This window comes from Pongo abelii, chromosome 9 (genome assembly GCF_028885655.2).
Source record: "Pongo abelii isolate AG06213 chromosome 9, NHGRI_mPonAbe1-v2.0_pri, whole genome shotgun sequence".
Taxonomy (NCBI): Eukaryota; Metazoa; Chordata; class Mammalia; order Primates; family Hominidae; genus Pongo; species Pongo abelii.
Genome location: NC_071994.2, coordinates 28,040,418 through 28,057,128, shown reverse-complemented (window position 1 = coordinate 28,057,128; position 16,711 = coordinate 28,040,418). Strand labels below are relative to the sequence as shown.

General features: G+C 38.3%; 1 pseudogene; it reads left to right on the top strand.

The window, feature by feature from the left end:
• The first annotated feature begins 7,917 nt into the window (after positions 1-7,917).
• On the top strand, positions 7,918-12,100 carry LOC129048854 (uncharacterized; annotated as a pseudogene).
• The last annotated feature ends 4,611 nt before the right edge of the window (positions 12,101-16,711 follow it).

The following is a 16,711-nucleotide window of genomic DNA, read 5'->3' as shown; positions in this document are numbered from 1 at the left end:
ATAGTAAATATAATGTTTTGCCATCAGGGGAGATTATAGTAAGTGCCACTTTTGCAGAGTAGAAAAGTTATAGACTTGGGAGCTAAGCCAACTTGGTTTCATTTCACAGGTCTACAGCTTTATACTTGGATATCTTTAAGTGAATGTCCCAAAATTTTAAAAGCCTCAGTGTGCTCATTTGCACATATAGGTCTCTATGTTACATTGTTTTTATGAAATCTGGATATAATGTATGAAAGAGGCTAAATATAGCAGTTGCTCAATAAATGGTAACTAATATTATTTGGTAAGGGCAACTTTTGTCAGTAAAGTGTTATCTTTGGTAAACTACCTAGCCTTGAATTCTAAGGTATCCTTTAGAAATATTTTTTTTAAGAAATCAGTGGAGTGTCTAGTTTTATGAAAAGCAAAGTTATATAATTTTACATTTACTGAACTCATTAAAAATGTACCACTTTAGGGAATATGACATTTCACACACCACCTAGTTCTAGGTTAATATATTATCAGACTGGTTAAAATAGAGGCTTTATAATCATGCTTGTGTTTTATTTCCTGCACTGCCACACCCATCAGTTTGATACTGGACAAGTTAGTTAACGTTCTACGACTCAATCACCTCCCTCATCCCCAAAACAAAGGTAGAGACACCTACATCTTAGAGTTGTTGTAATGCTCGAAAGATGCATTTTACACACAACTTTTAACCTATATAAATGAGTTTCCACTCATTAATCTTCACAACAAGCTGTGAGGTAAACAATATTAATATTATCATTTGCAGAAGAAAATATGAGGCACTTAGCAATAAATAACGCTAAAAGTTACAAATCTAAGGAAGTGGAAAGGCTGGATTTCCATCTATGGAATCTGATTCTGGAAGACTCTTACCTATTTCCTTGTTTTGTCTGCCTCTGCTGTCTTGGTGGAAATATACAATGGCACAAAGCCATTTCAGAAAAGGAGAATGAGCAATGTTTTTTTAAAATCCTAAAAACTTTCAAAAGCCCTTCCCGCATGTACAACCTTAGCAGGAGTTCTGTGTCTTGTAAATTAAAGCCAGGCTTCTTTAGCAAGAGTTGGAAACTCAGGATAATGCCGATTGGTTTTGCCATAGTAAAGTACTTTTAATTTCACCTTGGAATTCAAAGGAATAAAATGATTTACTGTAATAAGATGTGAGTTTCACTTATCTGTTGATTCTGTCTAGTCTATAATGTGACATATTTATACTGATATGTATAATATCTAAATAAAAGTGGAAACGGAAGGTCTTAAAGGAAACAGAAAAAAAAAACTGCTTTGATGACATTTATGTGTATGGCCACATTCTGCCATTTATCAGCTCTGTGACTTGGGACGATTCACTTAATCTCTGTATTAGTCCATTATCACATTGCCATAGAAAACTACCTAAACTACTTTGCTCCCCAGAAAACGGGTTTTTCTTTTCTACCACATGGCTGGGCTGCAAATTTTCCAAACATTTATGCTCTGCTTCCCTATTAAATATAAGTTCTGGTTTCAGATGATCTCTCTGCTCATGCATAACAAAAGTGACCTTAGCTCCAGTTCTCAATAAGTTTGTTGTCTCCATCTGAAACATCCTAAGCCTGGAATCTATTGTCCATATCACTATCAGCATTTTCATCACAACAGTTTAACAACTCTCTAGGAAATTCCAAACTTTCCCTCATCTTTCTATCTTTTTCTGAGCCCTCTACACTATTCCAACCTCTGCCCATTACCCAGTTCTGAAGTCACTTCCATATTTTCAGGTATCTTTTTAGTAATGCCCCACTCCCAGTACCAATTTTCTGTATTAGTCCATTCTCACATTGGTATAAATAACTACCTGAGACTCAGTAATTTATAAAGAAAAGAGGTTTAATTAACTCACAGTTCCACAGGTTATAGGACGCATGGCTGGGAGGCTTCAGAAAACTTACGGTCCCGCCAGAAGGCGAGAGGGAAGCAGGCACATCTTACATGGCTGGAGAAAGAGAAAGAGATAGAAAAAGGGAGGGGTTACACACTTTTAAACAACCAGATCTCCTGAGAATTCACTCACTATCAGACAAACAGCAAGGAGGAAGTCCATCCCCATGGCTTGATAACCTCCCACCAAGCCCCTCCTTCAATGTTGGGGATCACAATTTGACATGACATTTGGGTGGGGACACAAATCCAAACCATTTCAATCTCATTAATCCTCAGTTTTCTCTGAATATACAATTCACAAAGTTGTGGCTGTGAAATTGATTCAGGAGTTCTTCTTGACCGCTTTGTTGTACTTGTGACATGAGTGCCCCATTTACTTGGCCCACCATGCTCAACCTCTTGTAGCACAAGGAGCAATTCAGAGAGTGAGTGTGGGTTTCGGCCAGCCCTTCTGGGCATCTGCGGGAGCAGGCTCCAATACAGGCCCCACAGCCCAACCAGACGTGGGTGAATGAGTGCTGCTTTGGGCTCTGGCAGGAGCAGGCTCTGTGTGGGCCCCCATCCCAAGTGGAAGTACCTGTGACCCCAAAGGGCATGTTACAATGTTCTCTTAGCTTTGCCTTTCATGGACAGCAGTGTGTTATCAGCTCAACGGCCCCCTTGCCTCATAACATAGGGTGGCTGCCCTCTACCAGTGAGAGCAAAGGACCACTTTGAAAGCCTTTTTTTGGTACCAACACTCAGTGGGTCCTGAGCTCTTGTCCAGCGTCCAAGAAGAATGAGGTTGCAAAGACACTTGAAGAATGTTGGAGGTGGAGAATTTTATTTAGTGATGGAGATGGCTCTCAGTGGAGAGGAGAGCTGGAGAAGGGATGGAACAGGCACATAATCTTCCTTGAAGTCTGGCCATCTCCAGCTGGCTCTTCTCCAATGTTAAGCCATCCAGCCATCCCTCTGAAGTTAAGTTGCCTCACTACTTGACTTTTCGTCCTCTACCACTTCTCTTCCTTTACCAACAGAGTCTGGGGTCTTTATAGGCACAGGATGGGGAGTGGGGCAGACTATAGGTAGTTTTGGAAAAGCGAACATTTGATTGGCAAAAATACATTATTCAGAAAGAACCAATTGGAAGTGAGTGGGCAAGCAGGGATAGAAATTCTCACTTTGGGCCATGGGTTTCAGGCTTTTTGGCTCAAAGGTGGGGTTTTGCCAGGGACACGCCCCTTTCTGCCTAGAATTTCTCTGCCTCCTGCTTCTATCAAAACAAAATAATGTAAACTAAAACAGTTTCTACAATGTTAAAAAAAAAGATTGTTTTTAGAATGATTAGTGATAAGTCATTCCAATTTCAGTTTTCAATAACTGGCATATTATATCCACTAACACCACTTCACCTTTCCATTTTTGGGGAATGAATTTTTACCTGTGGAGTAATTTTCTAAAGATACATTTAAGCTGTGAAGCTTAAAAGAAAGAATAATTATTTTCCCCCTGAGAGATATCAATCTAATATTTGATGCACTGCCATGCCCCTTTAAAAATAATATATGGAACCTAATTTAGCTTTTAAAAAATGACTCATGTTTCTAAGAAACATGAGTGACTGAGCTGAATATTATATAGTGATACTGTCCAAGGTGATGAAAGTATACAAGCTGTTTTCTGTCACTGAATACAATTTCCGTATCATTGCTTTTTGGTACCTTTGATAAAGTTGTCGTTCATTTCGTTTCCTGTGCCTAAGAGATCTTTAGTACTAAACGTACCTTTCTGTCAATTTTTCTAAATTATTTTATATAATTTGCTGTAGAAGAGAATATTTCAAAACAAGTTTATTCGTATTATTACAATAGAGTCAATCAATTCAATGTAAGAGCCAATGATCCCTTCTAGAATAAGACACAGATTTTGACGGATGGCTGGATAATCTTCATAAACATTGGGGCTTCACTGGCTAGCTGAGGTCGTAGAAAATCTTGTTTTCAGATAACTGAGGTGTATATGCATTTTCAAAATATCAGCAGTGTCAAATGTCTTGGCAGGCCAAAAAGACAGTCTATGATTACTCTTATGAAATATTGTAAAACAGTTCAGCAAATAGACAAAATTCCTAGATTTCATTAAAGACTACCCAATTTCTCTGAACCAAATAAAGTCCTGACATTTGTAGAGAAATCCTAGCTTCAGCTGAAGGTTGTTGCTTAAAGAGGAGACTAATTCAGCTTTCATATCTAGAAATAGACAAGGAAAAAGAATGAATAACTGATTTATTTTAAATATGTATGTTGCTTGCCTTAAAAACAAATATTTTTAGACACTGCACACATCATTTTCGGCACATTTAGATATTTGGACTTAATATATGCTGACAACTTCCTGAATTCCAAAACAAAGAAAGCTGAGAAACAGTTCATTTAAAAATATATTTGACAAGTTTAGATTACTGGGAAGAAAACCCCACTTTTGGGCTCCTGGAATTGTCAGCCACACATGCCTAATTACCCCCTCTATATAAAGGAGGAATGTTTTGTTTAGCCATATTTACAATGTGTTCTTACTTCCAAATTACATGTTTAATCACAGAAATAATACAGCACAATGAATGTCACGCTTTTCACTTTGTTTTTGTTTTTCCATCTCAAACTGAGAAAAGAATACAAAAGCAGGTGAGTATGTAGTTATCAGTCCTAAGCTCTGCTAATTCTTCAAGTTTTTTTGTTACATTCTATGCTTATATAATAATGGAATATTAAAATGCAAATTCATTTTTATTTGTCAGGATTATTTTAAAGGTAGTTTCCTATGGCCAATTTTCCTTACAAAAATAACTGGACCTGCAATAATAATCTGGAAACGTTTGTGCATAATAATGGGACCAAACATGAAAGCTTTCTCACTAATTAGAGAAAAAAATATTCAGTACTACTCACCTACAGTGGGTTTAACTTCCTTCAGAAAAGGTAACTATACTTGCACTTAAGCCATTATTAATTCTTATCTTTGAAGGATTTTGGAAATAATTTTTTCTCTTGAGGTCAGAAATTTCCAGATGTTTAGTTACCTAAAATATAACAGAACTGAACCAACTATAAAAAGTAATTGATGGTATGAATCTTTAACTCTCATATATATTGCCCTACTTGCCACTTTAAAATTATATATAATTATAATACTTTATACTATCTTATAAATTATATATAAAATTATATGTAATTATTGTATATAATAAAGTATAAATAAAATAATTTTATTATATACAATAATTATATATAATATATATAGTTTCTTGTATGTTATTTATTTGATGAAAGTGGAGGTTTCAATACAAAAATTTAAAAGATGGTAGATAAATGTAGGTTTGTCAAATGCTGTTCTTGTGCGATGGATTTTGGCAGGAGAGATCTTCAGCTGCTATTGCAGAACATGGTCTTTAGTCATAGTAGGTTTTATTTTTTAAACAGTTATTTTATCCAATATAAGGCTGAAGTGATGAAAGCAAAGGAGTATATTGAGTTGCTCATTGTTATTCACTGCCTCTTTCAGAACACAAAGAGGAAGTGGGATTCATCGCATATCATAACACCCATGGAGTACTCACACACCCACTCACACAGAAACAACTATGAGGAAAAAATTAAACTGAGGAATATATTCTAAGAACATTTTATTATTTAGTAAAAAATTTAATGTTAGTTTAGGTTCTTTTTTCTTTAATTGCTATCAGAAGTTTTAAGGGTTTGAAATAGGAGATTAGTAATTTCTCTCTAAGGTCATGTAGTTATAAAATTAAAGCTACCAAACTTTACTGTTTAAATTATGGAAAAGTCTAAAAAGAGCCTCCTTTTTCCCTCATTTATTATAAAAGCCCCCATAGTGATTTTACAATTGAGAAATTCTTGTGTTGACTTATTTTACTAACATCTTCCAGATTAATCTTTCCAAAATATAGCTGTTATCATCACAGCATTTTTTGATAGAACATTTTCAGATCCTTCACTATATCTTAAATAAACTTGAAAAAATTATCATCTAATCCATGACTTCAATAATGTTTTTTCTATTTATTATTCTATCCTACTGACCATTACTTCTTTTTCGTAAACAATAGCTCTCCAACTAAATCAAGCTAGTTGCCATTGTGTAAATATACAATTTTTTCTTTTGGTGTATGCTCACTGGTACTTCTACTTGAAATTCCCATATTATATACTTCATAGCTCAGCTCAACTCTCCTTGTAGTTAATTCTCGCTCATTACTCCTTTAGCCTGAATCACCGACTTTCCTAGTGCTTCAATTCTTTCAAGTAACATGGAACTTGAATTCTTTCAACTAGCATAGACACACACACACACACACACACACAGACATACATATACACACACACATTTGTGTTTATAGCATATATTATCATTAGTTAAATAACATATTTTGTTTACTCTTAACCAATCCCTCTCATAGTTTAACATTATCATGAACATAGGCATGCAATAGTGAGTGAAATAATAAATTAGTGGCAAATATTTAAACTTTAACAAAATATAAGTTAATACTTTTTCTCATATCTCAATATATGCTCTTGTGTCAAAGTAAATGATGTTTTGCTTCATTAAATTATTGTTCCTTGATGTAATAATTTGAGTATAAAACTCTATGCTGTGCACTGACTGAGAAACAGAATAGCATAATAATTAAAAGTGTTGGGTCTGGAGTCAGAGTTTAAATCATGGTCTCTGTCCAAAATATGTGAGTGGTCCACGTGTAAATTGTTTAATCTCTTTGTGCTTCAATGTGCTTATTTAGAAAATGTGGTTAATAATAGTACTTACTTTATAGTGTCATTCATGAATACTAGGTAAGAGAATATATGTAACAGTTTTAGGATTGCATCTAACATATAACATGAGACAAGAAATGTTAGCTCTTATTATTGCATACCATACATTTATATTATTTTACCTATTGCATATAATTTACATTATTTTAATGAAATAACAGCAATTTAGTACATTTATTTGCATTGATGTATTTGTCATCTGTGTTTATATACATGCTATCATTAAGTATTTACACATAGGTATAAAACATATATTTTTAAAATTTGTAAGCACTCCAGCAGTTACTGTAACAAATAGTAAGTTCATATAGAATGTAATGAGAAGGAAATGCCACTTTACAAATAGGGCATGCTATGGGGGCATATACACACATATATTGTGATGGTTAATACTGAGTATCAACTTGATTGGATTGAAGGGTGGAAAGTATTGATCCTGGGTGTGACTATGAGGCAGTTGCCAGGCAAGATAATGTTGATTCTCCTCAGGAGCCACCTCCAACACCCCTGTTTGCTTCTAGACCTATAACTTGACTAAAGTCCTAGCGGGCCCCTAGAGGTGAGGTTCAGATGTGACCCATGAGGAGCTGTGCTACACTAGAAAATAACTGCTTTGTGTTTTCTAATTTATGTAAGCTGACATCTGGAGAACACACATGGGAATGGATATTAAGGCTGTGGGATAATGGTGGAAGGAATATAGAGTTGGATCAGGCCAAATTTATTGATTTGGGCCCACTAAGTAGGGATTCTGCATTTAATGCTGCAGCTTGGGGTGTTAAAAAAAGTTCTAATAATTTATTTGCTTGCTTAGCTGAAATATGGATGAAAAGACGGCCCACTGTGCACAAGCTGAAAATGCCTGATCTACCTTGGTTTAATGTAGAGGAAGGGATCCAAAGGCTTAGGGAGATTGGGGTAGTGGAGTGGATTAGTCACTTTAGACCAGGTACTCATCCCAGCTGGGACAGTCCAGAAGATATACCCTTGATCAATGCCTTGCAAAACAGATTTGTAAGGGCAGCACCTGTATCTTTGAAGAGCCCTGTAATTGCTCTTCTCTGTATGTCAGATCTAACAGTGGGAACTGCAGTCACTCAACCACGAAATTTAAATACAATGGGAATAATTGGATCCCCAGATGGCAGGGGCCGAGTGGCAGCACTCAACCTTCCAAGGCAAGGAACCTCAACCTTTCAAAGGCAAGGTGGGCATAGCTACCATAATGGACAGCAGAGGCAAAGTGCAATAGAATAGTCTGACTCATGTAGAGCTCTGGCATTGGCTAGTTAATCACGGTGTTCCTAGAAGTGAAATTGACAGGAAGCCGACTTCATTCCTACTTAATTTATATAAGCAGAAAACTTCTAGGTTGAATGGATAAAAGATTAATTTGAATTACAAAAAAAGAGAATCATGGCCCCTCAACCAATTTCCAGACTTGAGCCAGTTTACAGACCCAGAACCTCTTGAATGAAGGTGAGGCCAGGTGCCCTTGAGGAATAACCCCACTACGCTACCGACAATTTATGCTGTTAATCATTCTCCCATCCTTCCTCAAGGAGACCTCTGGCATTTTACCAGGTAACTGTGCACTGGGGAAAGGGAAATGATCAGACATTTCTGGGACTACTGGACACTGGCTGTGAGCTGATTTCGATTTCAGGGGACCCAAAACATCATTGTGGTCCTCCAGTTAAAGTAGGGGCTTATGGAGGTCAGGTAATTAATGGTGTTTTAGCTCAGGTCTGACTTACAGTGGATCTAGTGGGTCCCCAGACTCATCCTGTAGTCATTTCCCCAGTGTCAGAATTCATAATTGGCGTAGACATACTTAGCAGCTGGCAGAACCCCCACACTGGTTCCCTGAACGGTAGGGTGAGGGCTGGTAGTGGGAAAGGCCAAATGGAAGCCATTAGAGCTACCTCTACCTAAAAAAACAGTAAATCAAAAACAATATCGTATTCCTGGAGGGATTGTGGAGATTAGTGACACAATTAAGGACTTGAAAGATGCAGGGGTGGTGATTCCCACCACATCCCAATTCAACTCTCCCATTTGGCCTGTGCAGAAGACACATTAATCTTGGAGAATGACAGTGGATTATCACGAGCTTAACCAAGTGGTGACTCCAATTGCAGCTTCTGTACCAGATGTGGCTTCACTACTTGAGCATATTAACACATCACCTGGTACCTGGTATGCAGCCACTGACTTGGCAAATGCCTTTTCTTCCATTCCTGTCCATAAGGCTGACCCAAAGCAATTTGCCTTCAGCTGGCAAGGCCAGCAATATACCTTTACCATTCTACTTTAGGGGTATATCAACTCTCTGGCTTTGTGTCATAATCTTATTCGGAGAGACCTTGATTGCTTGTCACTTCCACAAGATATCACACTGGTCCACTGCATTGATGACATTATGCTGATTGGATCCAGGGAGCAAGAAGTAGCAAATACACTGGACTTACTGGTGAGACATTTATGCACCAGAGGATGGGAAATAAATCTGACTAAAATTCAGGGGTCAGTAAAATTTTTAGGGGTCCAGTGGTGTGGGGTCTGTTGAGATATTCCTTCTAAAGTTAACGGGAAATGGATAAGTTGCTGCATTTGGCCCCTTCTACAACCAAGAAAGAGGCACAATGCCTAGTGAGCCTATTTGGATTTTGGAAGCAACACATTCCTCATTTGGGTGTGTTACTCTGGCCCATTTAGTAAGTGACCCAAAGGACTGACAGTTTTGAGTGGGGTCCAGAACAGAAGAAGGCTCTGCAATAGGTCCAGGCTGCTGTGCAAGCTGCTCTGCCACTTAGGCCATCTGACCCAGCAGATCCAATGGTGCTTGAGGTGTCAGTGGAGATAGGGATGCTGTTTGGAGCCTTTCACAGGCCCCCATAGGTGAATCACAGCAGAGGCTTCTAGGATTTTGGAGCAAGGCCCTGCCATCTTACGCAGATAACTACTCTCCTTTTGAGAGACAGCTCTTGGCCTGTTACTGGGCTTTGCTAGAAACTGAACATTTGACCGTGAGTCATCAAGTCACCATGCAACCTGAACTGCCTATTACGAACTGGGTGCTTTCTGACCCATCTAGCCATAAAGTGGGTCATGCACAGCAGCATTCCATCATCAAATGGAAGTTGTATATACGTGATTGGGCTTGAGCAGGTTCTGAAAGCACAAGCAAGTTACATGAGGAAGTGGCTCAAATGCCCATGGAATGCCACTCTGCCTTCTCTCCCCCAGCCTGCACTGATGGCCTCATGGGGAGTTCCCTATGATCAATTGACAGAGGAAGAAAAGAATAGGGCCTGGTTCACAGATGGTTCTATAGGATATGCAGGCACCACCTGAAAGTGGACAGCTGCAGCACTGCAGCCCCTTTCTAGGACATCCCTGAAGGACAGTAGTGAAGGGAAATCTTCCCAGTGGGCAGAGGTTTGAGCAGTGCACCTGGTTGTGCACTTTGCATGGAAGGAGAAATGGCCAGATGTATGATTATATACTGATTCACAGGCTGTAGCCAATGGTTTGGCTAGATGTTCAGGGTCTTGGCAGAAGCATGATAGGAAAATTGGTGACAAAGAAATCTGGGGCCGGGCACGGTGGCTCATGCCTGTAATCCCAGCACTTTGGGAGGCCGAGGTGGGCAGATTATGAACAAGATGAGGAGATTGAGACCATCCTGGCTAACACTGTGAAACACCATCTCTACTAAAAATACAAAAAATTAGCCAGGCATGGTGGCGGGCACCTGTAGTCCCAGCTACTCAGGAGGCTGAGGCAGAAGAATGGTGTGAACCCAGGAGGCGGAGCTTGCAGTGAGCCAAGATCACACCACTGCAATCCAGCCTGGGTGACAGAGGGAGACTCCGTCTCAAAAAAAAAAGAAAAAAAAAAAAAAGAAATTTGGGGAAGAGGTATGTGGATAGACCTCTGTGAATGATCAAAACCTGTGAAGATATTTGTATCCCATGTGAGTGCTCACCAACGAGTGACCTCAACAGAGGAGGATTTTAATAATCAAGTGGATAGGATGACCTGTTCTGTGGACACCACTCAGCCTCTTTCACCAGCTACCCCTTTCATTGCCCAATGGGCCCATGAACAAAGTGGCCATGGTGGCAGGGATGGAGGTTATGCATGGGCTCAGCAACATGGACTTCCACTCAGCAATGCTGACCTGGCTATAGACACTGCTGAAAGCCCAATTTGCCAGCAGCAGAGACTAACACTTAGCCCTCGATATGGCACCATTCCTCACGGTGATCAGCCAGCTGGTGGCAGATATTGGACCTCCACCGTCATGGAAAGGACAGACTTTTGTCCTCACTGGAATAGACACTCACTCTGGATATGGGTTTGCCTGTCCTTCACACAACACTTTTGCCAAGACTACCATCAATGGACTCACAGGATGCCTTATCCACAATCATGGTATTCCACACAGCATTGCCTCTGACCAAGGCACTCACATGACATCTAAAGAAGTGTGGCAGTGGGTTCATGATTATGGAATTCACTGGTCTTACCATGTTCTCCATTATCCTGAGGCAGCTGGATTGACAGAACAGTGGAATGGCCTTTTGAAGTCACAATTACAGTGCCAACTAGGGGACAATATTTTGCAGGGCTGGGGCAAATTTCCTTAGAAGGCTGTGTATGCTCTGAATCAGCATCCAATATATGGTATTGTTTCTCCCATAGCCAGGATTCACAGGTCCAGGAATCAAGGGGTGGAAGTGGAAGTGGCACCACTCATCGTCACCCCTACTGATCCACTAGCAAAATTTTTGCTTCCTGTTCCTGCAACTTCACATTCTGCTGTCCTAGAGGTCTTAGTTCCAGAGACAGGAACACTGCCACCAGAAGACAGAACAATGATTCCATTAAACTGGAAGTTAAGATTGCCACCTGGACACTTTGGGCTCCTCCTGTCTCTAATTCAACAGGCTAAGAAGGAAGTTACAGCGTTGGCTGGGGCGGCTGACCTGGACTATCAAGATGAAATCAGTCTACTACCCTGCAAGGGAGGTGAGGAAGAGTATGCATGGAATACAGGAGATCCATTAGATCGTCTCTTAGTATTATCATGCCCTCTGATTAAGGTTAATGGGAAACTGCAATAGCCCAATCCAGGCAGGATTACAAATGGTCCAGATCCTTCAGGAATGAGGGTTTGGGTCACTCCACCAGGAAAAGAGTTATGACCTGCTGAGGTGCTTGCTGAAGGCAAAGGGAATACAGAATGGGTAGTAGAAAGACACAGTCACCAATACCAGCTGTGGTCACGTGACCAACTGCAGAAACAAGGACTGTAATTATCATGAGTATTTCCTCCTTTTTTGAAAACATGTTTGTGCATGTATACACTTGTACTAAGAAAATACATTTTATTTCCTTTTTCTTTCATCATGTGACATAAGATTTATTGACTTCATATCAGCATGTAAGTATTGTTAACTTTACATGATAGTATTTGCATTTGTGATTGGTGTGTTTCTGGTTGCACAAAGGATAGTTGCATTATATTATGTGTAATTATAACCCTACTATTGTCTTTATCTGAATATTGTGTATGATCTCAGAAGATGTGTATGGGTTCAAGTTGACAAGGGGGGGACTTGTGGTGATTAATACTGGGTGTCAACTTGATCCTGGGTGTGTCTGTGAGGGTGTTGCCAAAGCAGATTAATATTTGAGTCAGTGGGCTGGGAAAGGCTGACCCACCCTTAATCTGAGTGGGTACCAGCTAGTCAGCTGCCAGTATGGCTACAATATAAAGCAGGCAGAAAAACGTGAAAAGACTAGACTGGCCTAGCCTCCTGGCCTACATCTTTCTCCCGTGCTACATGCTTCCTGCCCTGGAACATCTGTACTCCATGCTTTTCAGCTGGGGGACTCAGACTGGCTCTCCTTGCTCCTCAACTTACAGATGGCCTATTGTGGGACCTCTTGATGGTGTGAGTTAATACTTAATAAACACACCTTTATATATATATGTGTGTGTGTATATATATATATCCTGTTTTTTACATATATGTATCCTGTTTTATACACACACACACACACACACACACACACACACATATCCTATTAGTTCTGTCCCTCTAGAGAACCCTGGCTAATACACATATTAAGACAATCATTAGCAGCTAAATGCACAAAATACTAGTATGCAACAGGAAATATCAGCCCAAATCTCTATTTAAAAGACAGCCTACAAAGTTTCAGAGGTTCTGGGGTAATGTGAAGCCATCTAGCTGCATGTGCTGTGGTGTTCTCAGCCACTTCTCAGCTGTGTCACCACACTCAGTGATACGTAAGTGAGGCCAACAGAGCTTTGAGTCTTCCATAGAACTATCACTTGAGCCAACTCTGATGCCATAATCACCACCATAATCAAGCTTCAGGAGGCTATACTGAGAATCAATTATTCATTTTTAATTAAAAGACAAGTAAGGTATCTTTGTTTTATATATTTTTTATCTCAATTCTTCCCTGCTCTCAATCTCCTCATCTCAGACTCTTCCTTAATTCTTCAAATCCTTCCACCATGCCCTTTAAAACATATGTTTTAACTGACAGATCTCTCCTACACCTTAAACTTCCTCTCCACACATTCTTTCTCATAATTCAACTTTCTGAGGGTCATTTCTTCTATAGCTCTCTTAAGGGTGACTACTTATTTCTTCCACACCACATCCCTACCACAGGCCTGTGTCTGGAGGTAGAGGAGTGTTCTACTTGCTCCTAATTGATGGCTTCAGATATTTCTCATTACTTCCTATAATCCTAACTTTTTTGAAACGCATGTCATCTGGCTATACCCCAAGCTATTTTGAAATTTTGTGATCAATATAAAGCTTTCATTTAAGTTTTAACACTTGGGTCATCATACATCTCTTTATTGCTAATAATTGTTGCTTATTATGTAGCCTTCAAGATTTACTAGTTCCAAGGTCCCTACCACTTTAAATTCAAGATCTTTCACATCCTCATTTGAAATATTTTTCTTCATCCCATTTGCCCACCTCATCTCATATTCCTTACCTAGATATTTTTATTACCAATATGTATATGGCATCCAAAACCTTGATTTAAAACAGACTCCCTTACTACCACTTCCTAACATTTCAACTCATTTACTGTGTACACAGATCAACAAGGCCTTAATTTATCTGGATCATACAATTCATTGACTCTACCACTTTTGTGTCTACCACTGTCCACAGGCCTGCCATATACTCTGTATGCAGCTTGTAATTCTAGGTCCATCATCACAATTTCTTCTTTAATAAAATCAAAACACCTAACTCACTCTCCCTCTGTGTTACCCACTTGGCAAAACTCCAATTACGATTACACCCAAAATTCCACCTAATTTTCAAAAATAAGCAAATATCAGCATATATTTGCTTGTCTCCCTTTAAATTTATGACTAAAAATTTGGTTTCGATGCTCAAAGAAACTTTCCAGTAACACATGTTTTTGTTGACAATTTACTTTTCCTGTATCTAAGACAGTAAGTCTACAATTTCTCTTCTTAAAGAGAAATTCTAGGGTCAACTCCCTTAAATTACCTTTATTTGTTCAGCAATATTTTCTCACACATATTTTGGGATTGTGGTTCCATTTGTCTATGTGCCTTTATACCAGCACCATAGTATTTTGGTTACTATAGTCTGATAGTTTAGTTTGAAGTCAATTAATATGATGCCTCTGGCTGTATCACTTTCGCTTTGTATTGCTATGGATATTTGGGCTCCCATTGTGTTCTATATTAATTTTAGGACTGTCTTGTAATACTGTGAAAAACTGCATTGGTAACTTAAAAGGAATAGCATTGCATCTGTAGACTGCTTTGGTCAGTATGGCCATTTTAACAATTTTGTTTCTTCTAATCCACGAACATGATGTACTTTTCCATTTGTTTGTGTCACATATGTTTTCTTTCAGCAGTGCTTTGTAGTTCTCCTTGTACAGATCTTTCATTTCCTTGGTTAGATGTATTCCTAGGTATTTGTGTATGTGTGTGGCTATCATAAATGGGATTGTGTTTTTGATTTGGTTCTCAGCTTGGACATTATTGGTGTATAGGAATGCTACTGATTTTTGTACACTGATTTTGTAGCCTAAGGTTTTGCTGAAGTCATTTATTAGACCTAGGAGTCTTTTGGCAGAAGTTTTATGGTTTTCTAGGTATATAATCATATTGTCAGTGAAGGCAGATAATTTGAGTTCCTCTTCCATTTGGAAGCTATTTATTCCTTTTTCTTGTCTAATTTATCTGGCTAAGACTTCCAGTCGTACATTGAATAGGAGGAGTGAGAATGGACATCCTTGTTTTGTTCCAGTTTTAGGGGTAATGCTTCTTACTTTTACCCATGGAGTATGATGTTGGCTATGGTTTTGTCATTGATGACTCATTAGTTTGAGGTATTTTCCTTCAATGCCTAGTTTGTAGAGGATTTTTATCACGAAGGGATACTGGATTTCATCAAATGCTTTTTCTGCAACTACTAAGATAATCATATAGTTTTTGCTTTTAATCCTATTTATGTAGTAAATCACATTTACTGATTTGTGTACATTGAACCACTTTTGCATTCCAGGAATGAAGCCCCCTTGGTTGTGGTCAATTAACTTTCTATGTACTGTTGGATTTGGTTTGCTAATATTTTGCTGAGCATATTTTCATCTATTTTAATCAGTGATAGTTGCCGGTAGTTATCAATTTTTTTTTTTTTTTTTTGGAATCTTTATCAGGTTTGGTGTCAGGACGATACTGGTATTGTAGAACGAGTTAGGAAGGAGTTCCTCCTCCTTGATTTGTCGGAATAGTTTTGGTAGAATTGGCAGCAGCTCTTCTTTGTATGTCTGGTAAATTTTGGCTGTATATTCATCTCATCCAGAGCATTGTTTGGATTGGTAAGGATTATATTATTGATTCAATTTTATTACTTGATATTGGTATGTTCGGGATTCTTTTTTTCATCCTCTTTCAATCTTGGAAAGTTGTGGATTTACAAGAATTTATCCATTTCCTCTAGATTTTCTAGTATGTGTGCATAGAGATGTTAATATAATCTCTGAGGAGCTTTTCTATTTCTGTGGTACTGGTTGCAATGTCATCTTTGTCATTTCCATGAGCTTATTTTGATTTTCTCTTTTTTTCCTTTGGTAAGCTAGCCTGTGGTCTATCAATCTTATTTATCCTTTGAAAAAGTCAACTTTTTGTTTTATTGATTCTTTTTATGGTTTTTTGGGTTTCAATTTCATGCAGTTATGTTCTGATTTTAGTTATTTATTTTATTCTGCTAGCTTTGGGTTTAGTTTGTTCTTGTTTTTCTAGTTTCTTCAGGTGTGAGATTAGTTTGTTAATTTGAGATCTTTCAATCTACTTGATGTAGGCATTTAGAGCTACAAACTTGCCTGTTAACACTGTTTCTGCCACATCCCAGAGGTTTTGATATGTTGTGCCTCTATTTCCATTCATTTTAGATAAATTTGTGATTTCTTCCTTAATTTTGTTGTTTACTCAAAAGTCATTCAAGAGTCAGTTGTGTAGTTTCCATGTACTTGTGTGGTTTTGAGAGATTTCTATTTTTATTCCACTTTGGTCCAAGAAAATTCTTGGTATGATTCCAATTTTTTTTCATTTTGTTTGATACAGAATTTATGGTCAAGCATGTGGTAAATCTAAGAGTATGTTCTATGTGCAGATGAACAAAAATGTATATTCTGTGATTGTTGGTTAAACTATTCTGTAGAAATCAATTAAGTCCAACTGGTCAAGTTCCAATTTAAGTCCCAAATTTCTTTGTTAGTTTCTTCCTCAATGAGCTATCTAATGCTGTCAGTGGGGTGTTGAAGATGTTACTATTATTGTGTGTATGTATAAGTCTTTTTTAGGTCTACAAATAGTTGTT